Below are 15,388 nucleotides of genomic sequence, written 5' to 3'. Positions count from 1 at the left end.
GATGACAACTAGTCATGCTATGTTTGTTGAGGGACAATCTGTTACTAGACCTCCCATGTTTAGTGGCTCCAATTATGTTAGCTGGAAAGAAATGATGATTATTTTTTTGCAATCTATTGATATTGAGCTATGATTTATTGTGAGTGAAGGACCGCATGAAGCTAACTTTCTTGATGCAGATACAGGTTTGCTTCGGTCAAAAACGAGAGTTGAAATGAATGCTCAAGATAGGACTAATCACACATTGAATGCCAAAGCTATGAATGTTCTTTATAGTGCATTAGATTCAAATGAATCAATTAGAGTAAAAGACTGTAAATCGGCCAAAGAAATGTGGGATAAACTAAGAGAAATCCATGAGGGTGATGACAATGTGAGAGAACAGAAAAAAGCTATCTTAGTCACAAAGTATGAATCATTTAAAATTGAACCTCTTGAGGATATTGATAAAATGTATTGCAGGTTTAATGACTTGATCAAAGATCTCGAGGTGTTGGGCAAAGAGTACACCTTGGGAGAGAAGAACAGGAAAATTCTCAATGCATTGGGAAAATAAAGTGACTGCAATAGAGGAGACTAAGGATTTAAATTCTGTGCCTATTGAATCTCTCATTAACTCACTAACTTCTTATGAGTTGAAATTGAAATCTAAAGTGCAGGAGGAAAAGGATGCTAGAGCAAAGAGAAACATTGCTCTAAAGACTACTCAAGGTGAAGATGATCCATCTCACTTGGATGATGAAGACTCGGATGGTGATGATAATGATCTTAATCTCATCACAAAAGGCTTCAAGAGAATATTGAATAAAAGAAAGTTTAGAAGGGGAGGACCTAGCAATCAATCTCAAAATTATTCATCAAATGCAAGGAATAAAGGAAAACAAGAATTCAACAAGAAGCAAGTGAACAAATGCTATGAATGTGGACAGCCTGGATACTATGCAAACGAATGCCCCATGAAGAAAATGAAAGATGGGAAAGCTGATCGAAAGCCAAGATTCAACAATTTTCAGATTATTTGGAATGAATGCAACTCCGAAGGGAAAGTTGAAGAAGAGGAAGAATCAGCTCAAATGGCCTTCATGGCTATTGGAGATAATGAGGTAACTTCCATACACTCTCAATCTGAAAGTGATGATGAAAAAGATTATGATCTTGAATCCTTTGTTAAAAAACTGCATAATGCCTTGAAGGAATCTTATGATAAAAACAAGCAACTAAAATAGAAAATTACTTTTCTCATTCATGAAAATGCAAGTCTTTTTCAACAAAATAAACAACTAAAGACTGACAATGAATGTCTTGTAAGAGCCGAATTTGATGTTCAAAATGAGTTTGATAGAAAGACAAGTATTTGTGAAAGGCTGAAGGAAAGACATGGTGATTTGAAGAAAAGAATGGACAACTTGGATGAGACTTTGAAAGCAAGAAAGCAAGATTTTCTCAAAAAGAACATGTCATCTACCTTTCTTACTGCTCATCAAAGAACATTAGCACACAATAAAAATGTACATGATTTCACAACATATAGAAGAAGTGGATTGAGATATGTCAAACCATTACATGTTAAGGACTCTTCCATTATGTGTGGTTTTTGTTGTCAAAAAGGGCATTTGAAAGGAGATTGCTATGTGAAAAGAAATCTGAACAAATGGATGAAGCATACCTTGAATGATTTTGGATGGTCATATGAATGCATGCCTGTATTCTGTGATAATACTAGTGCTATCAATTTGACCAAAAATCCAATTCAATATTCTAGGACAAAGAATATAGATATAAAGCACCACTTTATTCGCGATCTTGTTCCAAAAGGTGAAGTATGTGTAAATTATGTTTGTTCTAAAGATCAATTTGCTGATATTCTTACAAAAACTTTGCCATTATATCAGTTCATTCATCTAAGATCAAAATTAGGGATAATCGAAAAATCATCTTAAAATTTTTCAAAGCCTTCGGACGTCCGAAAGAAGATGAACGGACGTCCGATAATGTTCTTCAGTTATTTTCCCAGAAAACATCTGTTCGGACAAAACCGTCGGACGCACGACTACGTTCGGCCGTCCGACAGTGCAACGGTTCACTTTTTAAAAGTAACTTTCTTCCTAATTTGCTTCAAACTCTTCTTCTATTTCCTCTCGGACGAAAACTCTCTCGTTTCTCACTCTCAAATTCGTACCATTCTGAAGCTCTCATTCCCAAATTGACTCAAACAAAACTTTTCCTGATCATTTGCGATTTGTTTCTCCTGATCATTTCACCGAATTGCATAACATTTCGCAAATTCCCAAATTTCCCTCAAAACCCTATTTTCTCATAACCGCTCTGTCCAATCATCTTCAAGGCCTTTTTGTCCCAAAATTTCTGTGTGATTCATTCCCATACTACTGTGTGCATCATTTGCATCATTCATTCCACACATTTCGCACAATGATGAATCTAAGAGGGGGAAAGATCACTGCCGGACGCAAGCATCCACTCAGGGATGAGGATGATGATGTTCCTACGGTCAAACGATCATCTAAACGCTTCAAGAGGGGGAGCTGTAAAGGGTCAAATGTCACAGCTTACACCACAACCCACCCCTCAGCCTGAGTCTGGACAGGGAACCTCATCTCAACCGCCTTCAAAATCAACTACAGTCCCTACATTCTTTGATGATGCTGCAAAAGATAAACACTCCTGAATATCCCAGAAAGGTGTCATCCCTCAACGCACCGTAAATTCTTCTGAATTTCACCAAATAGGTTTAGAATCCATTCTGAGTCTGTTTGCTTTCCAGAAATGGTCACATCTCATTTCTATACCTAATGTCTATTATCCTGAAATGCTGTTTCAATTCTTTGCCAATCTTAGGAAAGGCACTGATCAAACTGAGATTATGTCCAGGGTTAATGGGGTAGACTTAATATTTGATTCTGAAACTGTGAATGCCATCTTAAATACTACTATTGAACGTGGATGCAAAAGTAAAATTACAAATTTCTTTTCCTATGAAGAGCATCCCACTGCTGATAATGATTTTGATGGGGCTAAGATGTTGACTTATTTTAAAAGAAGTTTTTCTGCCCCTGCTGATGCTAAACTGAATGATCTTGCCCATGTGAATCTAATTGCCTTTTCAATCATTTCAAACCTGCTTGTGCCTACTGATGGCCATAGAACAGATGCAAACAAAATGGAGTTGTATTTCTTTTACTGTTTTCGAGAAAAGATTCGTATTGATTTTGGTTTTGTCATGTGCAAGTTTTTACTTCGCTATGTCACTGATTCTCACAGAAAATTATCTTATGGAAAATTTCTTCAAAAGATTTTTGAATTTTACAAAGTACCAATTCTAGATGTTTGTCCTAAAGAAGCATCCTCTTATGCCTTTATCAAAGGATATTTTGAAAGGAAAAATCTTGTTTTTAAGGATAATCTATGGGCTTATAAGGGGGCATCATCTAGTGAATCTAGATCTAAGGCTGCACATGATCCACTACACACTCGTTCATCTGTTGCACTCACTCCCATTCATCCCACAAAGTCTGCCACTAAGGGATCTTTCTCCTCCAATAATGAAGTGATTGAGCTCTTTCGTGAATTCAAACAGCATGTTCTTCTTCTGGAACATGGTCTAATGCTCACCATATCCTCTGAGCAACAAACAGTCTACCTAGACAAAAAGAACCTTCTTTTTCTCCCACCTGTGGTTGAGGAAGTTTCCCATGGCAAAGAGCCACGCCCCACTGATCCAAGTTCATCAATTCCAGACCCGAGCTCATCAATTCCCGTGACTCCTCATGACCCTTCCACATCAGATAAAGGCAAGACACCAGTTGAAGAAACTGCTGAAAATGATGAAGAAACTGAAGAGGAGGATCTCTCCCAATATCAGCTTTCTCGAAGGACACCTGGATCCACTTAGTTTACCATTTAGGATCACATAGGGTCATTTGCATTTTGTTTGACTATTTCATGTGTTTCTAGTGTTTGTGGTGTTCAACAATGGATATGTAGATGTAATGCTCATGTTTATGTTGTGTTCGTTTAGTACTTTTTGATGGATGATTATGGCTGTAATGGTTATGGATATGTGGATGGATGTTTAAGTATTTTGAATGATGAATGTGTGGATGTGATGAATGTTTTTGTTATTGGTTAATGTTTGTATGGATATGTGATTGATTGGCCTTTTGTGATGACAAAAAGGAGGAGAAGACTGGATTGGATTGAGGGATTGGATTGATTGATGATTTAATTGAAATTGAATTGGCTTGATGGATTGAATTGGTAGTCAAGTGAAGGGAAGTTTTTTTCAAAATTTTTGCTCTATGATCCACTAAGTAAGGGGGAGTTTTTGTCAATTGAGAAAGAGGGATCTTATATTGCAATCATCAAATCTCATTTCAAACCATTGTTTTGTCATCATCAAAAAGGAGGAGAATGTTATTCTTGGTTTTGATGATCACAAAGTACTTTGAAATGTTTATCTAACTCTCTTCAAATATAAGTATTTTTTGCCTATCAAAGAATCAGGTACGAATATGTCAAGAAATGAAAATCAACCAAAAGAAGAAGCAAAAACAAGACACTCATGTCGGACGTCCGAAAGGATAAAGAACATCAAGAAGGAAGCTCTGTCGGACGCTCTTAAGGAAGTGTCGGACGTCCGGAAGGATTGGACGCACGCCTCGGACGCACATCAACCGCGTCGGAAGTCCGAAAAATTCCAAGAAAACTTGCCAACTCTCTGACGACTATCAGACGCTGATGCTGTCGGACAATAAAAACGCATCGGACGTCCGAACTACAACTTGGCTGTTTTCGGACGATGGGTTCAGACAATGATTTGGTCGTCGGACGTCCGACAGACCCAACGGCTAGCTGACTCTTCATCTGCCTTCTATCCGTTTGAAGCATTGATGAAACCCATTTTTGGTCCTCTTTAAAAACGAACTGTTCTGAACCAAGAAGTGACTTTTGCACACTTTGTTTACAAGATCTCAAGAGATATTTTAGCTAGAAAATAGTCTCCAAAACTAGATTTGTTCTCCAAGTGGTGTGAATTTCTTGTGAGCATTTCTCTTGTGGTTGAAAGTTTCATTAGTGTAGCTTTGTTGAGGGTTATCTGAGTGATTGTAAAACTTCTTAACTTGACTAAGTGAGGTTTAGGGCAAGGAGGAAGTGCTCCCTCCATTGTACATCTAGTTGATCATCTTTCATCAAAGTGAAGTTGCTCAACCTAGTGATTGGTCTTCAAGTTTGAGGAAAGCTTGGTAGACAATCGGTTTGATATTCTATCTTATTCTTTTTGTTTAATAAAATTCTCATTGCTTATCTATACTTGTTTTTCTAATCAACATTGCTCTTTTCTTCTAATCTACTTGGTTGATCATTACTAGAAAAGAAGGTAAATTTTTATTAAAGAAAAAGTGCATAAATTTGATTAAGATTTTAATCAACCTAATTCACCCCCCTCTTAGGTTATCTTTGGGCCTTACAATTATTAATCATTATTCAAGAAGCTCAAACATGATAGTTAGTGGGACATTTTAGAGAAAATATAGGTTCTTTAACTAACTAAAGTAAGTCAGTTATGGTCCAAGATTATTTCTTTTTAATTAAAAATTGTGCCAACATAGATTAATGTTTATTGATGAGACCTCAACAACTATAAAACAAAGGCAAAATGTTTGTGTATCCCTTTTAGCTGAAATATTCATGTGTCACGGGTTGGTTAAAATCTCTATTAACATAACAACGCCCATGCGGCATTAGCAAGATTCAAAACTTAAACTATGAGTGGTTGTTAGTTCAGTTTAACTCTCGATTGCGCGATTATGTAGAATGAAAGAAATAAACAAAGAAGAGAAAGATTAGAGGCTAAGGAAAACTCTTGTATTGCACTCAAAATGATTACACGACGTATTCACAAATGAAGGAAGTTGGCCTATTTATAGGCAAGCCAAGAAATCTTTTACAAAACTGTAGAAATTACTGCACACTAGCTCTCTACACTTAGTCTCTAAAATGTTCTATATAAGGCAAGGCTCTTTTGTACAAATTCTAAGCTATTGCCCAAGACTCTTGAATGGCTTAGAACACTCGCGAATATTATCAAAACATTTCAAGAATCCTCCATGCATTGGCCTTAACCTCCATGGTTTCCTATTTGTTCATTGAAGTAGATTGTGCTTCTACTAATGATCATGATTTTGTACTGATTTCCCTATTGGTAGTAGTGCATGTCTAGTCGGTCACGGAAGGACTCACGCTGACCGTATCATCCTTCCCTACTTGCACAAGGCATCATCCCTGATGTTTGTTAACTTGCTTCATATCCTCGTATTAGCTCCTCGAATTGGCATAGTTTTGTGGCCGATTTCCAACTCATCTCGAACTCAGGTAGACCACGCCAACATACCAAGTACTCTTTTATTGGGGCACAATTCTTGTGTCAGATAGGATGATCCGCTAGGATCTCCTCTATGACCTTGTTGTACTTGTCCCTAACACCTGCGGGTACCTTTATTGACACGCCCCTTAACGGATTGTGCAGGTCCTTGTGAAATGGTTTGATAATGAATAGAGTTGGGATAGAATCTCGGACAACTCTACTCTGTAGGCAACGTTCCCAATATTCTTTAACATGGTAAACGGCCCTTTGTATTGTCTCATGAGACCCTTGTGCACCCCATGAATGCGTCTATGTTGGTAGAGTTTCACCAACACTTCGTCTCCCTTCTTGAATTCATTGAATGTACATTTACAATCAGCCCACTTCTTCATCTGTTGTTGGGCCATCTCCAAGTACAACTTAGTCATTTCTGCTTGCCCTTGCCAATTTTGGGCAAACCTAAATGCGAGAGGGATTGGACCCTTGTAACCACTAATGATGTCTTTCGGGGTTGTCGGTTAGAAACCTAGCACGATTTCAAACGAACTTTTGTCAGTGTAGTCATTCCATTATAGGTTGAAGCAGAATTGGGCAACATCTAACAACTTGCCCAGTTGGCTTTATTTATAGCCAAGTAGTATCAAAGGTACACTTCCAGCACATTATAAGCTCGTTCCGTCTATCCATTCGTTTGTGGATACATTATTGTTGACATATTGAATTCCGATCTTAGCAAATGGAAGAATTCCGTCTAGAACTACCTATGAAGTGTGAGTCACGGTCACTCACTATAGATGTTGGCAAACCTCAATATTTGACAACGTGCCCCATGAAGAGTTTTACTGTCAACTCAACTGTGCATTCCTTTGGGGCGGGAGATGAATATTGCATATTTGAATAAATGGTCCATGACCACAAGCATGCTTGTGCATGCTTCCGATTTCGGTAGCCCCATGATAAAGTCCATGGAAATGCTCTCCCATACGCGTATTGGGATTTGCAACAGTTATAAAAGTCCTTCGAATAAGTTTAAGGGTGTTCATATTTGGGTAATAGGTATAATTCGATGAACCTAGTTTTGCCTATTTAATAAATAGTACAAAATAGATCAATTCATTTATAACTATTTAATAAATGGGTATGGTTATAACTACTTGCCCATTTATACCTTTTGAAATTTTACTTTTTTTGGCATAGCGTTTCATAAGAAATAACGATATTTTAATGTGATTAGATTGGTAAGAAATTCAAATTTATTTCCTTAATACCCACCAAAAATTGAATTTGAATGTGTAACCATTTTTAAATGGGTATAAATTGGTGAACCAAGTTGACCCATTACTTACCAATTAATTGAAGGAATAATTTTACAGACCTCTCCTGAGGTGTCTAATAGTTTCACCATCCTCCCTTGAGGTTCTAAAAATATCACTTGCTTCCCTTGAACTAATTTTTTTTTATAACAATTTATCCCAATTCAAAAAAAGCAACAAAAAAAAATATTTTTAGGTGTGAAAAGATTTATTTATGTCAAAAGTGCCCTTCAACTATTATACTAGTTAGATTAAATACTTCATCTAATTTGTTAATTTACTTATGGGGCCATTACTACACATGGTCAATAAAAAATTTCCATCATCCATAACGAAAAAATAACAACTTTCAAAATTTAACAAAACAATTTTTTTCCATACCTTAAGATTCTTGCTATCACCACAATAATAAGAAAAATTACCCTAAGTGAAATCTCCTTATATTTGATTCCTTTTATTTATCAAGTACATAATATAGGAAAAAGGATGCCTAATATTGGATCCCCAATTAGATTTTTTTTTTTTTTTTTTTTTTTACATTTCAAATGATGGTTAATTTAGTTTGTAAACGGCTTAATTGTTTCTCATGTCTAAATCTTTTAATTTATCAACTTCACATCTAATTTCTTTTATTTGTCAAGTATATAAATTGGCTCTATTTTCAGATGACAAATTAATTAACTTTTTATAATCCAAATTATGGTTAATGTAGTTAGCAAACGTTTAACTCTTTTCCTTCACATATATGTGTAGTTATCCTAAATTATAAGGATAATAGAGTTATTTAGCCATTAGTGATGTAAGCATTAGGTCCCAAATGCCTAACAGAGAAGATAAGTGAAAATTTTAAAATCTCAGGGGAGGACAGTAAAATTGTCAAAAACCTCCCATTTAAACCATTCAAAAGCGCTGCATACTTTAGTCCACTAATTAAATGGAGATTTGGATGTATTAATACAAATCAGTTAAGATTGACACGTCCACATACATAAAATATTTGTCAAAGAATATGTATACTAATATAAAAGATTTTGGAAGAAGACAGCTACAATACAAATGGATTATGATTGACATGTTCACATACATAAAATATTCGTCAAAGAATATGTATACTAGTGTAGAAGATTTTGGAAGCGTGACAGCTATAACCCACGGAACTCTGGTACCCAGAGAACATATATATAGTGAAGGGAAAGAGAAAGAACCCCTACCCAAAAGGGAAAAAATAAAAACATATCAATCAAGAGCGCATGCTACTCCAAGCTATCAATCAAGTCCTTAAAATTGAACACCAGCCAACTAGCTTTATTTGCAACAGCACCTCGAAGTTGAACTCTAGCATAGCATATGAATAAGTCGGCACCCCCCGGTTTGCAAGCCTACAAGTAGTAGCAGCATAAATCCTGAGCAGCACGAGAGCAAAAGCTCTTCATTCATTCAATTTAGATGCATAATTGGCCAAAACTCAGAATGATATTTAATAATGTATGAAAGCTTGAACAGGTTTTCAGGTATCCATTATAATCTACGTAGAAGCAATTAAACTTAGTCAACGAAATCATTTCCTCCATGGATTTACTAAGCCTGAGCTCTAAATATTTTTATCCTGCTATTAATGTGTGGAGACTTCAGATAAAGTCGATTTTAGAACCATGTTAAACTCGAGTTGACGTGCAATAGAAACAGCTTTCATTGGGGATAAATTCTCCATTTTTTCCCCCTTAGGTTGGATGCATTCACGAAGTGGTCACCAAACTATATAAGATTACCTTTTTTTCTAAACCTCAAGATCAGTCGCACCATCTCCAATCATGACAAGTGATCTATATCTATTAGCCTGAAAACATTATTATGTATTTGGTCAATATAAAATCAATACATGACAAACAACTACTCAAATTTCAACTCACCTTCCTTTATCTGCTGAACTGCAGTAGCGTTTCCTCCACTCTTGGAAGTTGGCTCGTTTGTATCAAACAAAAACTCTCCAAAGCTTCCAAAAAGAAGTTGATTGGCAAAAATACGGTCAACAGGAATCCCAAGCGCTGATGCAACAGGCTGTTAAACTGTAGCAGTAAGAATCCTGAAACAGTTGCAAATGCCTAGTATGCTTCCATATTAAACACATGCAATTATCTTGAGGATTCAAATCAAGGAACTATTTAAAACATGCAATATTGATGCAGGAAAAATATCAACATGCTTCCATATTAAACACATGCAATTATCTTGAGGATTCAAATCAAGGAACTATTTAAAACATGCAATATAGATGCAGGAAAAATATCAACTTTGAAGCAATACAGGATTAAAATCAGGTACTGAACCTTAAGATTTTTGGCCAATATTTGAACCATCAATTCAGAGAATATTTTAATCAACATGAACAATGAGTATAGTATTTTAATAGGCATTTTGACACAAGGACAAATTGATCCAAGAAACCCTAGCCTCAATTTTTATCTGGATGTGAAAAAAAACTGTATATCAAAACACAAGCCACTCGGAGAGATAAGCATATACATTGACCATTTGGCGAAATCCTCCAGAGACCAAATAAACATCAGTGTTTCTAGCCCTCATCTTCTTGACTAACTCATCAATCCCAGGAGAAACTCTGCAAACCAAGTAAATCAATCAACTCAAACATTTTCATTCCTTGAGGAAACAGATCAGCTATGGCTTAAAAAACACTAAATGGTTTAGTTTCAAGTAAGTTCCATGCTATACAACAATACATACTGCATATCACATATACAAAGCAACACCAAATGCAAATGCTCAAAAGAGAGCAAAATATGATAAAAAATTGTCCAAATAGAGTAGTGGCATAAAACTACTTGATTCTTAATGATTGCACTTGACATAGGGTTTTGTGCGCAGTCACAAGAGCTCATCTTCAAGATGGCAGGCATTCTGAAATGCCTGATATGCACATCCTAACACTTAATCCCATCAAAGTGCAAATTTTGCACACCAAAGATATGGGTAACTCATAATCCGAATCCAAATTGAAACAGCTACAAGATGCAACTTTACATGGTTGTAGCCAAAATTGCACTACATAAATGGTAAAAACTAATTGACTTGCACAAGATTTAGCAGAAAAACAAGCAGAGAGTTCTGGTGGTTTATGTCTATATTTCATTTCGCCCCACATGATGATGCCCAAACCATATGGAGTCTACATTGAATTGTTAAAGAGAATAGATGATACATATAGGACTCATTAACTATCAAAAGAACTGAAAAAATTCTAGCATAAACTACTAACAATTGAATACAGTTTCTTACCTCAGAGGTCTCTTTGCAACGAAATCCAAGACTTCGGCTAGTGAAGGATTAAACAGAGACAAATCTTGCAGCCAAGGCATCTTCAAAAGGAACAGAACCACTCATTGCCCTAGTAATGAGCACATAATCAGATCAAAAATTGAATTCTATGCACATCTAAACAATGTCTATTAAAGGCATACCACCTAGCAGTCCATTCTGCAACAGCTTTTCCAGCTCCACAAAACTTAGAGAGTTCATCAATGCCCTCATCTAGGCATACTGTACTATCCACGTCAAAGCACACAGCATCAGCATTGCAGCACACCTCAAGGACCTTTTACAAATTTAAAGGATGCATCAATTAGACAAATCACCAATTAGCACTCATCCTCATCTCCGGTCATACATTCTATTAAATCTAATTTGTGCATCATATATTTTACATTACATATAAGACAAAAATCTTCTTAGACCTTAAAATTACCTTTTGATGGTAATGTGTTATTGAATTGGCCCTCTTTTGGGGCCTCCAATGGCTGAACTGAAGCATTGATTGAAGTGTATGATTTGACATATCTCATTGTCTCAAATTTATTACCAAAGCCAATTGTCTTTACCCTCAAAGAGAATGTAGGGAAAAAATCAGAGCTTTCTTGTGTAGAATAGGTGCGAATTGGGTTCAATCGTGCAATAATTAGTCCCTCCATCAAAATTCTCTGATTGTAGCCAAAAAATAAGAACGTGTTATAAAATTTTCAATGCAAAAAATCCATATCGATAATCATAAATTTCATCAATAAGTTGCATCAAATTCAACTAGGCACAAGAAGCATTAGTATATAGTAAAGCGTCACATTAAAAAACAAAAAGATGGGATGTGGATCAAATCCAAAATGTAGCAATACGCGGCTTTAGAGAAGTGAATTCAATAATGAAGGAAACTCCATTTCCACATGAACTCACACAGACAACTCTTAGATCATGGATATGCATTCAATCATTCAACAACCAAACAAAATTCAAAAATAACAAAAGAATACCTTGACTCGTTCTTCTGTGAACCAAGATTAGAAATTGCATTCAAAGACAATTTAGTCAAATTTCTATCCTTTTACTCCAAGATCTGAAACCAAACCAATACAAGCATCATATATGTAGCAAGCAGATGAGGAAAAATAAAAAGAAAAAATGGAAAACAAAGGCCGACACGCTAAAGATTTGCTCAAACAGTAATGAGTGAGGATACCAAAAGGGTCAGAATAGTTATACTGTGCCCATTTTCAGGGCATGAAAAAAAGGTAATTAATGACTATAATTGGTTGGTCCAATAACCAAAGCAAATTAAAGGGCACCCATGATATTTCCATCACTACAATAGTAATAATGGTTCAGTACAGATAGATACTTGAAAAGATGACATTTTTGTAGGGACAGAGGGAAAGGAATCAGAATGCCAACCAGGGGAGAAGGTAGAGGCGATGAGGAAACGAATGTTTTAGCCAATCTTAGCTGCCATCAGATGCTGCAGCATGCTAGTCCTCCATGTTATGTGCTCCTGAAATTCGAAGAAATTTTCCATAGAATTCGACTAGAAAAATGAGGTTGTTGGAGAGTCCGATAACATTTGTCGTGCCCCATATTTTTAAAAATAAAAAGATCAAAATTTAAGAATTTTTGTAAATTAAAATATTAGCTAAACGACTCCAAGTCTTTTCAAATCAGAGAAATAAGTTTGAGAGTCATATTTGTGAGGGGGAAAGGTTGAGGTTTTACCCTCAAGCACCCCCTACACCAGGCAATACCGGTTCCTAATTTAATTTTATTCTTTTTAATTTTAAGGCCAAAATGAGTCGATCTATTTCTAAAGACAACATGCAATTAATTAGCATAAAAAATTATCTAAACATATCAAAGCAAGCATAACACATGAAAGCAATGTAAAATGAGATGACTAATTCCATGGCCTCTATTGGAAAAGCCATGAGATAGAGCACTTGTGGCCCGCTCAATCACATTCCCCAACAATAAAAAGTAATTAAAGGAAAACCAAAAGAAAAGAAAGAAAAATTTTAAAAAAAATATTAAACACACCTATGCTCCATAGGGGTTGCATCATTTCTAAGAAAAGAAAATAAAATTAATTATAACATTAACTTGACCAATGAAAAAGCTAATTAAACTAATATAGTCCTAGGACCTAATTGAAAGAATAAAAGCAAGGTTTTGAGGTCAATCTAAAAACCACTGGAACCTAAGGGTCATATTACAAAACAAGGGAAAAGTAAGGGAGTTATGCTGCAATCCCATAAAACATGCCATCTTCTTCAAGCAATTAGAGCTTCAATATTGTTGTTGCTATATTTCTTCTCCACCGAGACTTCACCGAAAACTGGAAATTGTCACTCTGGCCGGCATTGGACTGGCTGGAGTTATCTCTCTTCACCCCACACGCACAAATTGTCATGAAGTAACCAGCATTTAGGACAAAAGCAACCAAAGGGATGAAGCTACAGAGAAGAAGGCGCGAGGTCAAAGGGAAAGAGGACAATAGGCGTGATCCGAGAACCACGCCTTTACTAGGAATCAAGCCAGCACCATCAGCGCAACAACGTGAAGAGAGAGCAGTGGTCCCGTAACAAACTCTCAACCACTTGGCCACGTGTCCGAATCTGATTGAAGACCTTAGTAGTTAGTTATTAGTCTAGCAGCTATATATAGAGGTTTTGGCTATTGTAATAGGGAGAGAATTTGATTGTAATCAAACAGATTTGGATCATTTCCAATCCATTTCTTCCCTCTCAAGCTTTTCTTGCTTTCTTATTCATCTTCTTTCTTTTCCCGCCAAACTCTGTAACTTCATTCCAATATCAATAAAATTCATAGAGTTGATTAACCTTCAAATTGTTGTTTCCAGTCTGATCCAACTTTCTAGTAGTTCATTGTTCCCAGTGTGTTAGTTAGCCTCCCATTATCACTCAGTTTAGTTTGTTACCATCACACAAACACACACTAAACCATTGCAAGATACAAAAAACAGCAAATGGAAAAATCAACTCCAAAATTTCTTGGCTTCTCCCCCCCTCCACTTCGCAACTCACGGGCTCTGGCCAGCTTTGGACTGGCCGGAGTTCCTCTCACACGCATACAGAAATTCATGAGATTCATTCCTTTGGTTCCAGGTTTTCGTTTGGGCACTTCTTCAAACAGGTTAGTTGCATTAACAAATGTTTAACACACATAATTAAATTCCATTATAGCCAACCCAAAATTTGCACCAACCCAACCAAATCCATCATACAGTGACAGAAATCACAATCAAAATCAACACAGAAACCTCATGAAGACAGTAAAATCTTAATCAAAACAGGAAGAGAAACAAACAAGTCACGTAATTCTCATAGTTCCACGTATTCATTAGCAGAAATCAAACGTAGGAAAGGAAGGAACAAAGTTTTACGGTGCTTTTTGAAGTTTTGACGGCGGTGATGGTGGTTGATTTCGGCAAGTGACGGCAGCTCCAGCTCCACCTCTGTCCCTTGGTTTTCTTTTAGGTATTTTTCTGTTCTTTTTCTCCAGTTATATTTTTTCTAGTTTTTCTCTTCTGTTCTTTCGTTTGATGGAGCTTGGTTGGAATCCTAGAACTAAGGTGCCATTTGGTAAAAGGTTTCGGAATGGGAAATTGAAATAAACCTCATAATTCATGTTTGATTCACTGATATCGAAATTGAAATTTTGACATAATGTCTAAAAATTTAGTATTTCACCGTTCCTTAGTAAGTTGGTGGATTTCGTCAAAATCTAAGTGTGATTCCCAAATCTTATAATTACATAATATTTAGTATAATTAATATTTATGTATATTATATGTATTATATATATTATATATTTATATTTATATTATAATATATACATATATATAATATATTATAATTATAATATTAGTATATTATATAAATATATATTATAATTATTTAGTTAAATATAATTATATTATAAATTTATTAATATTATATAATAATATATTTATAATATATATGTACATTTATAAATGTATATTATATGTGCATATAATTATAATATATACATGTATATAATATTAATAAATTATATAATTATAATTATATTTATTATTTTAAATATAATAATAACTATATTTAATATGTAATATACATTATATTTATATAAAATATTAATAAAATTAATATTTATATATTATATATTTATATTATAACATTTGTATAATTATAATGAATTATATATATATATTATATATTTATATTTATATTATAATATATACGTATATATTATATATTATTATAATAATATTTTATTATAATATTAGTATATTATATAAATATATTATAATTATTTAGTTAAATATAATTATATTATAAATTTATTAATATTATATAATAAT

General features: G+C 34.9%; 1 pseudogene; it reads right to left on the bottom strand.

Annotated features, from left to right (window-relative positions):
• Positions 1-8,724: 8,724 nt before the first annotated feature.
• Positions 8,725-14,768, bottom strand: LOC113715736 (phosphoserine phosphatase, chloroplastic-like; annotated as a pseudogene).
• Positions 14,769-15,388: the final 620 nt, after the last annotated feature.

Source organism: Coffea arabica, chromosome 11c (assembly GCF_036785885.1).
Source record: "Coffea arabica cultivar ET-39 chromosome 11c, Coffea Arabica ET-39 HiFi, whole genome shotgun sequence".
In the NCBI taxonomy this organism is placed as follows: domain Eukaryota; kingdom Viridiplantae; phylum Streptophyta; class Magnoliopsida; order Gentianales; family Rubiaceae; genus Coffea; species Coffea arabica.
Note: the sequence above shows the minus strand (reverse complement) of the source record. Positions and strands in the feature narration are given on the sequence as shown.